Genomic DNA, 13,406 nt, shown 5'->3' on the forward strand with positions numbered 1-13,406 from the left:
CATTTATAGGGCGTGGATAGAAGTCTTTACTGTCATGGAGACTACAAAATAGAGATCAACTCAGTTTTCACAGTTTTGAAAAAGATAACCCTAGATGTCTGTAACCTCAGGTGTTTGACATACATAATCAGTCCCCCCATGTCATAAAGCCAAGGTAGTCGGCAGGTGTGGCAAAGGCAGGTGTGTCCACCAAAGAGTCTATCCCCTGCCTGTCTAGTAACAGCAGGGGGCAGTGATGTAACAGATGAACATTGGTTTCCCTCCTCCTGCTCCTTTGCAGGTAGGAGTGGCCATGTGGTTGCATTCCAGGTGATAGTGTGTAGACAGAAGCTGTTTAGAATAACCCTCAACAGGGATGAGGCTAACCCAACATGGAAGCCTTACTGTTCTTCTTCTTTCTTCCTACTTCCCATAGGAATATTGTGGCTGCAATCTTGAGGAGACTGCCTTTAGGATGGAAACCATGTGCTAAGAATAACAGAAAAGAAAGCTGGGAAGAGCCCAGGACAATGAAAAAGACAAAAGTGTCAAATTCAGAAGGAGGAAGATAACACCGTGGGTGAAAGGTGAAACCTGGAGTGGAAGGGACCCTGCATGACTGATTGGACTTTGTGACCCTCTCTGTGAAGATTCCATTTTCGCAGGAATAGATGTTTTTCAAGTGAAGTGAAAACAAATTCCTAACACCGTAAAGCCACAATCATTCAGGTTTCCATAACTAGCAATTAATCAAATTCCTAATATTTAGCAACTTCAAATTACATCAAAATGCTAAAATTGTTTTTTTCATGAATCAGAGGATTTAGCTCAGTTAAAAAAAAAGAAGTAAGAATTGATATGGCAAAATAAAGAAAATGCATATTTTTAATATTTCTCTACTATGTTGAGAAATCATCATTGCATATTTGGTACTTTGAATATTTGTAATTTTAAGATAATTTGGATATTTAAGTCCCTAGTAAATTAACCACAAGAGTGCCACTTTTAAAATGTGTAATCAATAATTGATATAGAATTGTGTGAGGTGTTTTGAGGAAAAAAAAGTCAATATTTATTTGAGCTCTAGTATGTGTTTGGCACATAATTCTCTAAATTTTTTTCTAATTAGGAAAGAAGAATTTTCATTATATTCTGAGGAAAGAACTCCAAATATTTTAAATTACTGGCATTTTTTTCTTGAAAACAACACCTTTTCCCTAATATTCCATGGGTTAAATCTGATAATCTTGAAGTGATGCCTCATAGTGTGTTGTTTATCATCTCATTATGGTCCTCAATTTCCCTCCATTTAATGATGTACACAAGCTCTCATTTTTCTGTCTGATAATATAAAAATGGAATCCATAGGGTCACCTAATTCAATTCAGAGCATAAACAGTATCTCTGCATTTATAAGCGTGGCCAGTGATGTGCAATCAGCAGCCACCTTGCCAGACGCATTAAACACCAGGGAGCAGGGACTCTAGAGAACCAAGTGTCTTAAATAAGTGCGTCAGAGCTCTAAACCTTTGACAGGAAACTTCTTTGAGTAAACACGGGGCAAGCATTATAAGTGGCAGCATGGGATCCTGCCAGCCCATCTTGATGATACTCTGGATACTTCCCAAACTATTCAGTTAGAGAGATCATAACACCCCATCTTTTTTCTTGGGTGATTGATTAAATCAACCAGACCACTCAATGATGGAGGAGGAATTTGCCCCATAGGATGGTGGCTTTAAGTTGAAAGTTGTAAGAGAATGGTACTGTTTGTAAACACTGCAGAGAGCATAATAGGTATCATATTTCTAAGTGTAATTTATTTGATTTGTGATTACTTAACATGAAAAAAATTATTAGTCAGACAGTTTACTGGGACTTACATATATAAGCACAGTTGGAAGTGTGTAGAAAATTTAATTAAGCTCTAATCCTCCCTTTAAAAATATGTGATAAACTTTCATTAGCAAAAACTTGTATTGTTTTTTGCTTTTTTAGTATGTGTTGACGTTGTTACCAAATACATTAACAATATTTAACCATAAGTATCTGCAAAGTCTTTTATGTGTCCTCAATCCACCTTCAAATACACTCCAAAACTCACATTGGATCATACTGATCTAATATAATCTTCTTGGATTATATTGATCCATACAACTGAGCAGCACAAACAAGGGATTTCCCACAGAGGGCAAGGATGAGGCAGAGACTGAATACTTAACACTTTAGCTTTAGTCCCTGCCAAATTTCTACTCAGGGAAATTATTGTGATCATTTATCAAGGTTTAAAACATTTAATTGGGTCTCTCAGGGTCCCTTCAACTTCAAAGTTCATCCTTGTCCTTGGTGTTACCTTGCTCTGACTGGTTTCTCACGGCTGCTCTCTGCCACTCTTCAGGTTGGTGTTCTCTGGCTGAGCAAAATTGTTGGCCAAAATTTGGTTTAGGGAACCTTATATTTTGGAAGTTTGTAACAGTCCTGATGGGAAATACGTTAAGAGGACTAGCTGGCTGCTGTGTTGTGGGTATCTGACTCTGTTTGCCTCTTTTTTTTTTAAATTTATTTTCAGCGTAACAGTATTCATTGTTTTTGCACCACACCCAGTGCTCCATGCAATCTGTGCCCTCTCTAATACCCACCACCTGGTTTCCCCAACCTCCCACCCCCTGCCCCTTCAAAACCCTCAGATTGTTTTTCAGAGTCCATAGTCTCTCATGGTTCACCTCCCCTTCCAATTTCCCTCAACTCTCTTCTCCTCTCTAACTCCCCTTGTCCTCCATGCTATTTGTTATGCTCCACAAATAAGTGAAACCATATGATAATTGACTCTCTCTTGAAGAGTGAGGAAGAGGGTCCGTTTCCTCTTCCAATCCTGGTGCCACCAGATGTTGCTCTTCTCTGATCTTTGCTAGGGTCTCCTTCCCTTCCCACATCCTGGGAACTCTCTCTTTGTTACCAAGTCTTTGACACTCATGGGGGACTTTGTGGGCATCAACTAGAACTTTCAGAGCCTCACTTAATCCCTAATATATCTTTACCTCCCAGGTTGCTCAACCTGGAAGCTTGGGCAAGCAGGGAGGGATCTTACAATAGCTCATGCTCTATCTCTACCATCTCCCCACCATGAATTTCTTTTGTTGCTGGCAGCACATGACCTGGAACTGAGGTTTGAAACTTGTTTGATGGTGCACACAAGGGCCACACAGTCCCCCAGGAGGCCCTGTTTTATGCGACAGGAAGAGTGAAAGACTACCCAAAACATCTCTCTTTGTAGGAAAGGCTCTAATTAATTAGAAAATAGTATTTTGTGGGGGAGGAGGCAAGATGGCTGAAGAGTAGGGGATCTCATTTCATCTGGTCCCTTGAATTTAGCCAGGTAACTGTTAAACCATTCTGAACACCTGTGAATTCAGCATGAGATATAAGAAAAGGAAATATCTGAAACTCTACAAGTAGAAAAGCGACCCCTTTCTGCAAGATAGGAGACACAGAAGTGAATCTGACAGGCGACGTCAGAAGATAAACAGAGGGGAGAGGTAACCTCCATAAGCCAGCTACTGGAAAGTGATATAGCCCTGGAAGGCAAATCTGAACCCTTAGAAATCTGCTCCAGTGAGAGACATCCCTGCCTGAAAGGGGCTGAGGGGGATGAAATGCACAGAATTCTGGATGGGTCAGTGTGGTCTCAGGATACCAGGAATCACCGAAATGATGGGGATGCCTGAACTGGTAGAGGTTCCAAGCAGTGGAACAGGGAAACTAGTTTACAGTCAATGAGCATAGGAGGGCTCTCAGCTCAGTTAGCCATAAACTATGAGCTGGGCCGGATCAGGTGACTGCTCATTGCCTGGGCACCTTGCAACATCTGGAATGCAGGGACAATCCACCATCACCCAGGAGGGGTAGTACGGGGAGCCCACGACCCAGCAATAGCTCTTAGGGGAGTGACCTGTAAAAGACACTACTGAGTGACACGCAGCAATCCCCTTTAAGAAGCAGAGCAGGTACAGACACCACTTTTCTCATGATTCGTTAATCTTTCAGTCTCAAATTTTCCATTTCTTTTTTTCCTTTTACCCTTTTCAACTAGTTTCTTATTTTAACAGCTCTTTGTTTTTGAGTCGCTTTTTAACTTTTATTTTTTACATCTACATTTATAGATATATGCTCCATTTTTGGCATTTTTTAAATCTACCCAATTTTATTTTTAGATATACGTAAGTTATGCTTTCTTTGCAATTTTGGGATTTACTGTCTTTTAACACAGAGACCAAAATACACTCAAGAACAAGTGGATCACCCTGTTTTCTCCACCCTGTCAGATTATATTCTATTCTCCCCCCCCTTTTTTGTTTTATTTTGTTTCTGTTTACTTTTCCATTTTGGTATCTGACTGCTTCAGATTTGTCTAGTGTGTATTTTGCTTGGGTCATGCTTGATATTTTTGATTCTGCTCATTTGCTCACCCTTTATTCTCTGGGCAAAATGACTAGAAGGAGGAATTCACAACAAAAGAAAGAACCAGAGTTAATGTTCCCTGCTACAGATCTAATCAATATGGATATAAGTAAGATGTTGGAGATGGAATTCAGGATAACAATTGTAAAGTTAATAGAAGGGCTTGAAAAAGCAAAGAAGACACTAGAGAATCTCTTAGGGCAGAAATGAGCTCTAATCAGGCCATAATTTAAAAAAATGTTATAACTGAGGCAGTCTAAATTAGATGTTCTAATAGGGTGAATGAGGAAGTAGAGAGACTAAGTGATCTAGTAGACACACTGATGGAAAAGAAGGAAGTTGAGGAAAAGAGAGAAAAACAACTAATAGCCTATGAAGAGAGGCTTCCTGAAATTAATGATGCCATGAAATATGCCAATGTCAGAATTATTTGGGTGCCTGAGGGTGAAGAGAGAGAGAGAGAGAGAGAGAGAGAGAAGGCCAGAAAGTATATTTGAGCAAATAATAGCTGAAAACTTCCCTAATCTGAGGAAGGAAATGAGAACTCATGTCCAAGAGGTACAGCAGACCCTTCCCAAAATTAATAAAAATAATTCAACAACCTGTTATATAATAAGGAAGCTTGAAAATTTTAGAGAAAAAGAGAGAATCCTGGGAGCAGCTTCACACAAAAGCCTCCTTACCTACAGTGGAAGGAACATCAGACAAACATGAGACTTATCCACAGAGAACTGTCATGCCAGAAAGGGCTGGCATGATATATTCAGGGTACTAAATGAGAAGAACATGCAGCCTAGAATACTTTATACAGCAAGGCTGTCATTTAGAATGGAAGGAGAGACAAAGAGCTTCCAGGACAACGGGAACTGAAACAATATGTGACCACCAAGCTGGTCCTGCAAGAAATATTAATGGAGATCTTGTAAGTAAAGAAAGAGCCCAAGAATAACATGGACCAGAAAGAGAGACAATCTATAGAAACAGGGACTTTACAGGCAACACATTGGCACTAAATTCATATCTTTAAATATTTACTTGGAATATAAATGGACTAAATGTTCCAATCAAAAGACACAAGCTATCAGATTGGATAAAAAAGCAACACCCATCCATATGCTGTCTATAGGAGACTCGTTTTAGACCCAAAGTCACCTCCAGAGTGAAAGTCAGGGGATGGAAAACAATTTACCACACTCATGTGCCTCAAAAAAAAGCTGGAGCAGCAATCTTCTTATCAGACAAATTAGATTTTAAACCAAAGACTGTAGTAAGAGATGAAGAGGGACACAATATCATACTAAAGGGGTCTATCCAACAACACAATCTAGGCATTGTAAATATTTATGCCCCTAGTATGGGAGCAGCCAATTATATAAACCAATTAATAATTAAAGTGAAGAAAGACATTGATAACAATACACTAATAGTAGGGGACTACAATGCCCCACTCACAGGAATGGACAGATCATTTAAGCAGAAGATCAACAAAAAAACAGGGCTTTGAATAACACACCAGATCAAATGGACTTCACAGATACATACACAACATTCCATCTTAAATCAACAGAATATTCATCTTTCTTGAATGCACATGGAAGTTTCTCCAGAATAGATCACATACTGAGTCACAAATCAGGTTTCAACAGAGATTGAAAGACTGGGATTTTTCCCTCCACACTTTCAGACCGCCATGCTGTGAAACTTGAACTCAATCACAAGAGGAAATTTGAAAGGAACTCAGTTAGAGGTTAAGCACATCCTACTAAAGAATGAATGGGTCAACCAGGAAATAGAAGAAGAATTTTAAGAATTCATGGACACTAAAACACATCTGTTCAAACCCTTTGGGATACAGCAAAGATGGTCTTAAGAGGGAAGCACATTGCAAAGCTTCCTTCAAAAAATTAGAAAAATCTCAAATACACAAGATAACCTTAGACCTAAAGGAGCAGGAGAAAGAACAGCAAATGAAGCCTAGACTAAGCAGGAGAAGAGAAATAAGAAAGATTAGAAAGGAAAAAAATGAAATTGAATCCAGAAGAACAGTAGGACAGATCAATGAAACTAGCTGGCACTTCAAAAGAATTAGTAAGATCAATAAACCTCTCGTCAGACTTATTCAAATGAAAAGAGAAAAGACCCAAATTGATAAAATCATGAATGAAAGGGGAGACATCACGATCAATACCAAGAACTACAGACAATTTTAGTAACATACTATGAGCAAATATATGTTAAGAAATTGTGCAATCTGGGAGAAATGGTTGCATTCCTGGAAACTCATAAACTATCAAAACTGAAACAGGAAAAAATAGAAAATCTGAACAGACCAATAACCAGCGAGGAAATTAAATCAGTAATCAAAAACCTCTCAAAAAGCAAGGGTCCAAGACCTGATTGCTTTCCAGGGGTAATCTACCAAACATTTAAGGAAGAAATAATACCTACTACTAAAGTAATAGTACCTACTACTACTACCTACTACTAAATCTACTGAAACTCTTTCAAAAAATAAAAATGGAAAGAAAACTTCCAAACTCATTCTATGAGAACAACATTACCTTGATCCTCAAAGCAGTCAAAGGCTCCTCAAAAAGGATAATTAAGACCAACACCTCTGATGAACATGGATGCCAAAATACTCATCAAGACACTAGCCAATAGGATCAAACACTACAATAGAAGGATTATTCACCAAGAGTAGGTGGGATTTATTCTGGGGATGGAAGGGTGGTTCAATATTTGCACATCAATCAATGTGATAGATTACGTCAATAAAAGAAAAGACAAGAACACTATAATGCTCTCCATTGAAGCAGAAAAAGCATTTGACAAAATATTACATCCTTTCTTGATTAAAACTCTTTGAAGTGTAGAGATAGAGGGAACATATCTCAGTATCATAAAAGCCAGCTATGAAAATCCCACAGCGAATATCATTCTCAAAGGGAATAAACTGAGAGGTTTTCCCCTAAGGTCAGAACACAACAGGGATGCTTACTCTCACCACTATTATTCAACCAGTACTAGAAGTGCTACTCTCAGCGATCAGACAACAAAAAGAAATAAAGGACATTCAAATTGGAAAAGAAGAGGTCAAGCACTCACTCTTCTCAGATGACATGATTCTTTATGTGGAAAACCCAAAAGACTCCACCCCAAAATACAGCAGCTCAGCAACATGGTAAGATACAAAATCAATGCACAGAAATTGTTGCATTTCCATATACTAAACATGAGACTGAAGAAAGAGAAATTAAGGACTCATCCCATTTATAATTGCACCAAAAACCATCAGATACTTAAGAATAAACCTTACCAAAGAGGTAAAGGATCTGTACTCTAAAGCTATAGAACACTCATGAAAGAAATTGAGGAAGACACAAAGAGATGGAAAAATATTCTGTGCTCATGGATTGGAAGAAAAAACATTGTTATAATGTCTATGCTACCCAGAGCAATCTACACCTTCAATGCTATCCCGATCAAAATACCAATGGCGTTTTTCAAGAGCTGGAACAAATAATCCTAAAATTTATATGGAACAAGACACTGAATAGCCAGAGGAACATTAAAAAAGAAAACCAAAGCTGGTGGCATCACAATGCCTGACTTCAAACTATATTACAAAGTTGTTGTCATCAAGACAGTATGGTACTGGCACAAGAACAGAAACATAGATCAATGGAACAGACTAGAGAACCCAGAAATGGACCCTCAACTCTATTGTCAACTAATCTTCAACAAAGCAGGAAAGAACAACCAATGGAAAAAAAGAACATCTCTACAATAAATGGTGCTGGGAAAATCAGACAGCCACATGCAGAAGAATAAAACTGGACCATTCTCTTACACCAAATTCAAAGAGAAACTCAGAATGGTTGAAAAACCTAAATGTGAGACAGGAATCCATCAAAATCCTAGAGGAGAACACAAGCAGCAACCTCTTCATCCTTGCTGCAGCAACTTCTTGCTAGACACGTCTCTAAAAACAAGGGAAACAAAACCAAAAATGATCTATTGGGACTTCATCACGATAAACAGCTTCTGCACAGCAAAGGAAACAGTCAACAAAACCAAAAGACAACCTACTGAATGGGAGAAGATATTTGAAAATGACATTTCAGATAAAGGGCTGGTATCCAAGATCTACAAAGCACGTGCCAACTCAACACCCTAAAAATAAATAATCCAGTCAAGAAATGGGCAGAAGACATGAAGAGACATTTCTCAGGGAAGACATACAAATGGCCAACAAACACAGGTAAAAATGCTCCACATCGCTTGCCATCAAGGAAATACAAATCAAAAGCACGACGAGATACCACCTCACACCATTTGGAATGGCTAAAATCAACAAGACAGGAAGCAACAAATGTTGGTGAGGATGTGGAGAAAGGGAACCCCTCTTGGCCTGTGGGTGGGAATGCAAGCTGGTAGAGTCACCCTCGAAAACAGTATGGAGGTTCCTTAAGAAGTTAAAAATAGAGCTACCCTATGGTTCAGCAATTGCACTACTGGGTATTTACCCCAAAGATACAGATGTAGTGGAATGAAGGGGTACTTGCACCCCCATGTTCATAGCAATACTGTCCACAATAGTCAACCTGGGGAAGGAGCTGAGATGTCCTTCAACAGATGAATGGATAAAGAAGATGCGGTCCATATATACAAAGGAATATTCCTCCGCCATCAGGAAGGATGGATACCTACCATTTTCATTGACATGGATGGAACTGGAGGGGATTATGCTAAGTGAAATACGTCAAGCGGAGGATGACAAGTATCGGATGGTTTCACTCCTATGTGAAACATAAGGAATAGGACAGAGGACCATAGGGAAAGGGAGGGAAAACTGAATGGGAAGAAATCAGAGAGGGAGACAAACCATGAGGAACTCTTGACTCCAGGAAACAAACTAAGGGTTGCAGACAGAGTGGTGGGTGGGGGGATGGAGCAACTGGGTGATGGGCACTAAGGAGGGTAGGTGATGTGATGAGCACGCGGTGTTACATGCAACTAATGAATCACTGAACCTTATATCAAAAACCAATGCTGCACTATATGTTGGCTAATTGAACTTAAATTAGAAAATGAATAAACTAGAAAAAAAAAGCAAAATATATTTCAAACAAGTGGAATTCAAGACCCAACCTCCTAAAGAGCATCTACGGGAACTCGAGAGGTCCCATCATACTTAACAGTGAGGTACCAAGTATTTCTTCCCTAAGATTAAGAACAAAACAAAGATAATCTGTTCTCAGCACTCTTGTTCAATAAGACAGGATGTTATAACCACTACACTAGGACAAGAGCAATAAAAAGGCACATGAATGAAGGGGAAGAAATAAAACTGCCTGTATCCTTAGGTGGCGTGATTGTCTATACAAGACCCCCCCAAGAATCCACCAAAAACAAAGAAAAAACCCTTCCTGGAAATAAAACGTGAGCTCTATCCAGTCGAGGGATTCAAGACTGACACACAAAAATCAACCGTATTTCTGTATACTGACAGCAAACAAGTGGAAATAAAAATAAGGCACATGCTATTTATAATACCCTCAAAGAGAAGTGAAAGGCTTAGATATTAATCCAACAAAATTAGGTGCACCATCTGCATGCTAAAAATTACAAGACGCAAAGGAAAGGAATCCAAGAAGACCCACACACTTGGAGAGACATATTGTGTTTATGGATTAGGAGATTCAGTATAGTACACATTTCATTCCTCCTACACTGATCTGTAGGTTTAACAAAATTGCTATCAGAATCTCAGCAAGCTTTCCGTAGACATAAACAAGCTTACCCTAAATGTACGTGGAGAGGGAAAGGCTCTAGAATAGGCAAAACAGTTTTGGAAAAGAATAGAGTGGCCGTGATCTCTCTCCCCAGTGTTAGGAGTTACTGAGTAGCTACAGTAAGCAAGACTGTGCGGGGTTGTCAGAGGGACAGACACAAAGACCAGCGGAACAGAATAAAGAACGCAGAGAGAGAACCACACAAATATATCCAGTTAACATCTGATAAAGGGGCAAAAACCAGCCAATGGGGAAAAGTAGCGTTTTAAACAAATGGCATTGGCACATTGGATATTTATAGGCAAAACCAAAATGAAAACAGAACTCTCAACCCAAGTCACGTGCCTCATACAGAAATTACTGAAGACGGACCATGGACTTAAATATAAAAGGTATAGCTATAAACCTTCTACAAAAGAAGGACAAACTCTTCAGGGCCTCCTCCTAAGCAAAGATGTATTAGATTAAACACTAAGAAAAATTCATGAGAAGGAAAATGGATAAATCAGACCTCATAAAAAGTTAAAACATTTGCTTTGCAGAGACCCCTATTAGGTGAGATGGCTCCATAAGACTGAAGGATAACAGTTTGGCTTCCCAAGTTTGGCTATGGTGGACATTGCTGCTGTGAACACAGGGGTGCAAGTGCCCCTTCATCCTCCTAACATCCAAGCTATGGGTTGGGAGAACATATTTTCAAACCACATAGCTAACAATTTACTGGTACCTAGGCCCTGTTTTTTAAAGACCTCAAAACTAACCGTTAGAAAAACTGAAGACCCGATGTAAGACAGAAGACATCCAACAGAGAGGACATACACAGGGCAAGGGAGCCCAGGACGAGAGCACAACACCAGCTACTGGAGAAAAACCGACAAAACCAGTAAGCTGTCCCAACACACCAACCAGAGTGGCCACAAGTGAAGTCCAAGTCTGGCACTCAGGGCTGCTGCTGACGTGGAGGGCGAGGTCCCTTGGACACGCCCAGGGACTAGAAACAGCAGGTCCACGCCAGAGAATAACTCAGCAGATTTAAAAAGTGCATATTAAAAATTGACTTACCATACAACCCGGCCCTTACACTAGTGGGCAGAAAAACGAAGACTTATTTTTAAGCAGAAACTTGTACATAAATGCTTACAGCAGCTTTATTCATAATAATCTAAACCTGAAAACTACCCAAACGTCCTTCCACAATTGAATGGTTCAGGAAAGTGTGCTGCATTCTGTGATAAAAAAGGAACAGAAGATTGATGCAGGTAAAAACTTGGATGATCCTCAAGGAGTTGGGCCGAACAAAAAAATGCCAGCCCCAAAAGGGTATGCGCCATGTAATTCCGTTTGTATAACACCTTGTGCAATGGCGTAGTTTTACAGGTAGAGACCAGGTGAATGGCGGCTTAGGACTGGGGAGGTGTGTGGACGACTGGACTGTGCAGTGGGGACGGCTAAGTACCTTCGTTGTTGCAATAATTACAGGAAGTCGCACACGTGATTAAACTGTACATAGTCACAGCCGCACACAGAGACACATACCCACAGTAAGTCAAATAAATGCATGACAGCTAGTAAACTCTGAAGAAGTTCTAGGACCGCACCAGTGCCGGTGTCCTGAGTTCGACACGTCCCACAGTAACGAAAGACGTTAGCGTTGTTGGAGACCGATGGTAAAGACAGGATAGAGGATCCTCAACATACTAAAAATAGAACCAGTCCTGGGAATATATCCAAAGGAAATGAAAACGGACTGGAAAAGATGTCCACACCCCGAGTTGACTGCAGCATTGGTCACAGTAGCCAAGACACAGAAGCAGCGTGGGCGCACATGGCTTTCTGCGTGGATGAAGACGGCTGTGTACATACAGGCCGTAGTGCTCAGCCATAAAGAACAAAGAACAAACAAACAGAACAATAAAACAAGGAAATCTTGCTATTTTTGACCACATGGGTGGACTTGCAGAGCATGATATTAAGCAAAGTAAGTCAGACAGAGAAAGAGCGATACTGTATGATCTCACAGAATCTGTGCTTGGAATCCGAGAGAACCCAACTTGCAGAGACTCCTAGACTCTTCGCCCTGGTCAGAGCGTGCCCTCCGGGTGTTGTCTGCCACCTTTCACTTTGACAATCTCTTGACAGGCCTCTAAGCGCACCACAGTGGAGGCGAGGGCGGGGGAGGCCGTGGTGTTCCATCCCCTGAGACCTCAGACTCAGGCCACAGAATGGAGTCTGCTCAGATTCATGACAAGGAACGTTGACAATGGTAGGAGTGCCGTTTTCAACGCCTCAGCTTTCTGGAACTCTGCTATCACCTTTGCCCATGGCCTGCCAGTCCTAGGGCAGAGACGCTCCCGTGTGCCATCTGAGTTGACCTTGTGTTTTGTTGTGCCGGGGCCTGGATTGGCAGGGTGAAACGCGGCCCTGGGGACTTCCTCACACAGATGTGGGCTATGTTTACAACCACGGGGTGGTTTCCCAGGCAGCAGCCGCTTGCTGACAGGAAGCCCTTTTCCTCCTCTGTAGCAGGTGATGGCCAGGGACATCAGCTTAAAACCTTCAGCTCTGCTTGACATCTCTACTCTTGGGGCTTCAGTACCCCACATCCCCAAATGGTCTCATTTTCTTGGTCAATACCCACCTGACACACAACTTCTGGAACCTGACCAGAGCTTTTGTGCTTGTCCTTGTAGCCCTTCCTGATCATCTCAGTCCTGGAGAGACAGGAACTCCTATGGCATCAGAACTTTGAGGGTTTAGGATATTATTATAAATGGGACCCTCTCACAGTCCCCGACTATACCCTGGCTCTCCCCACACTCGCTTTAGACTAATGGCCAGACCCAGAATACAGCCAGGAGATGATGCTCCTTGTGGCCGTCATCTACAGACCAAATGTACCACAGACTCCAGGCTGACCCTTCATAGGCTGTGCTAGATCTTGAAACATGAACACCACCCCCCAAAGAAAAAGGAGAAAAGAGGATTTTGAAAATCTTGCTATGTCAGCATCAGTGACCTGGGTTAGTAGAGGGCAGGAGAGCATTTTCGGGACGACACATCAGACAGGAAGTCTGCCACCCACAGACTTTACCTGCCAAAGTTCCCAAGAGCCCAAGAGGGTGGTTATTTCCTATTTAACTGGATCTGCTCCAGAGTCCCTCTATTCCAGCA

The sequence above is a fragment of the Enhydra lutris genome, unplaced genomic scaffold, assembly GCF_002288905.1.
Source record: "Enhydra lutris kenyoni isolate GAN:26980312 unplaced genomic scaffold, ASM228890v2 scaffoldscaffold94, whole genome shotgun sequence".
NCBI classification, from domain to species: domain Eukaryota; kingdom Metazoa; phylum Chordata; class Mammalia; order Carnivora; family Mustelidae; genus Enhydra; species Enhydra lutris.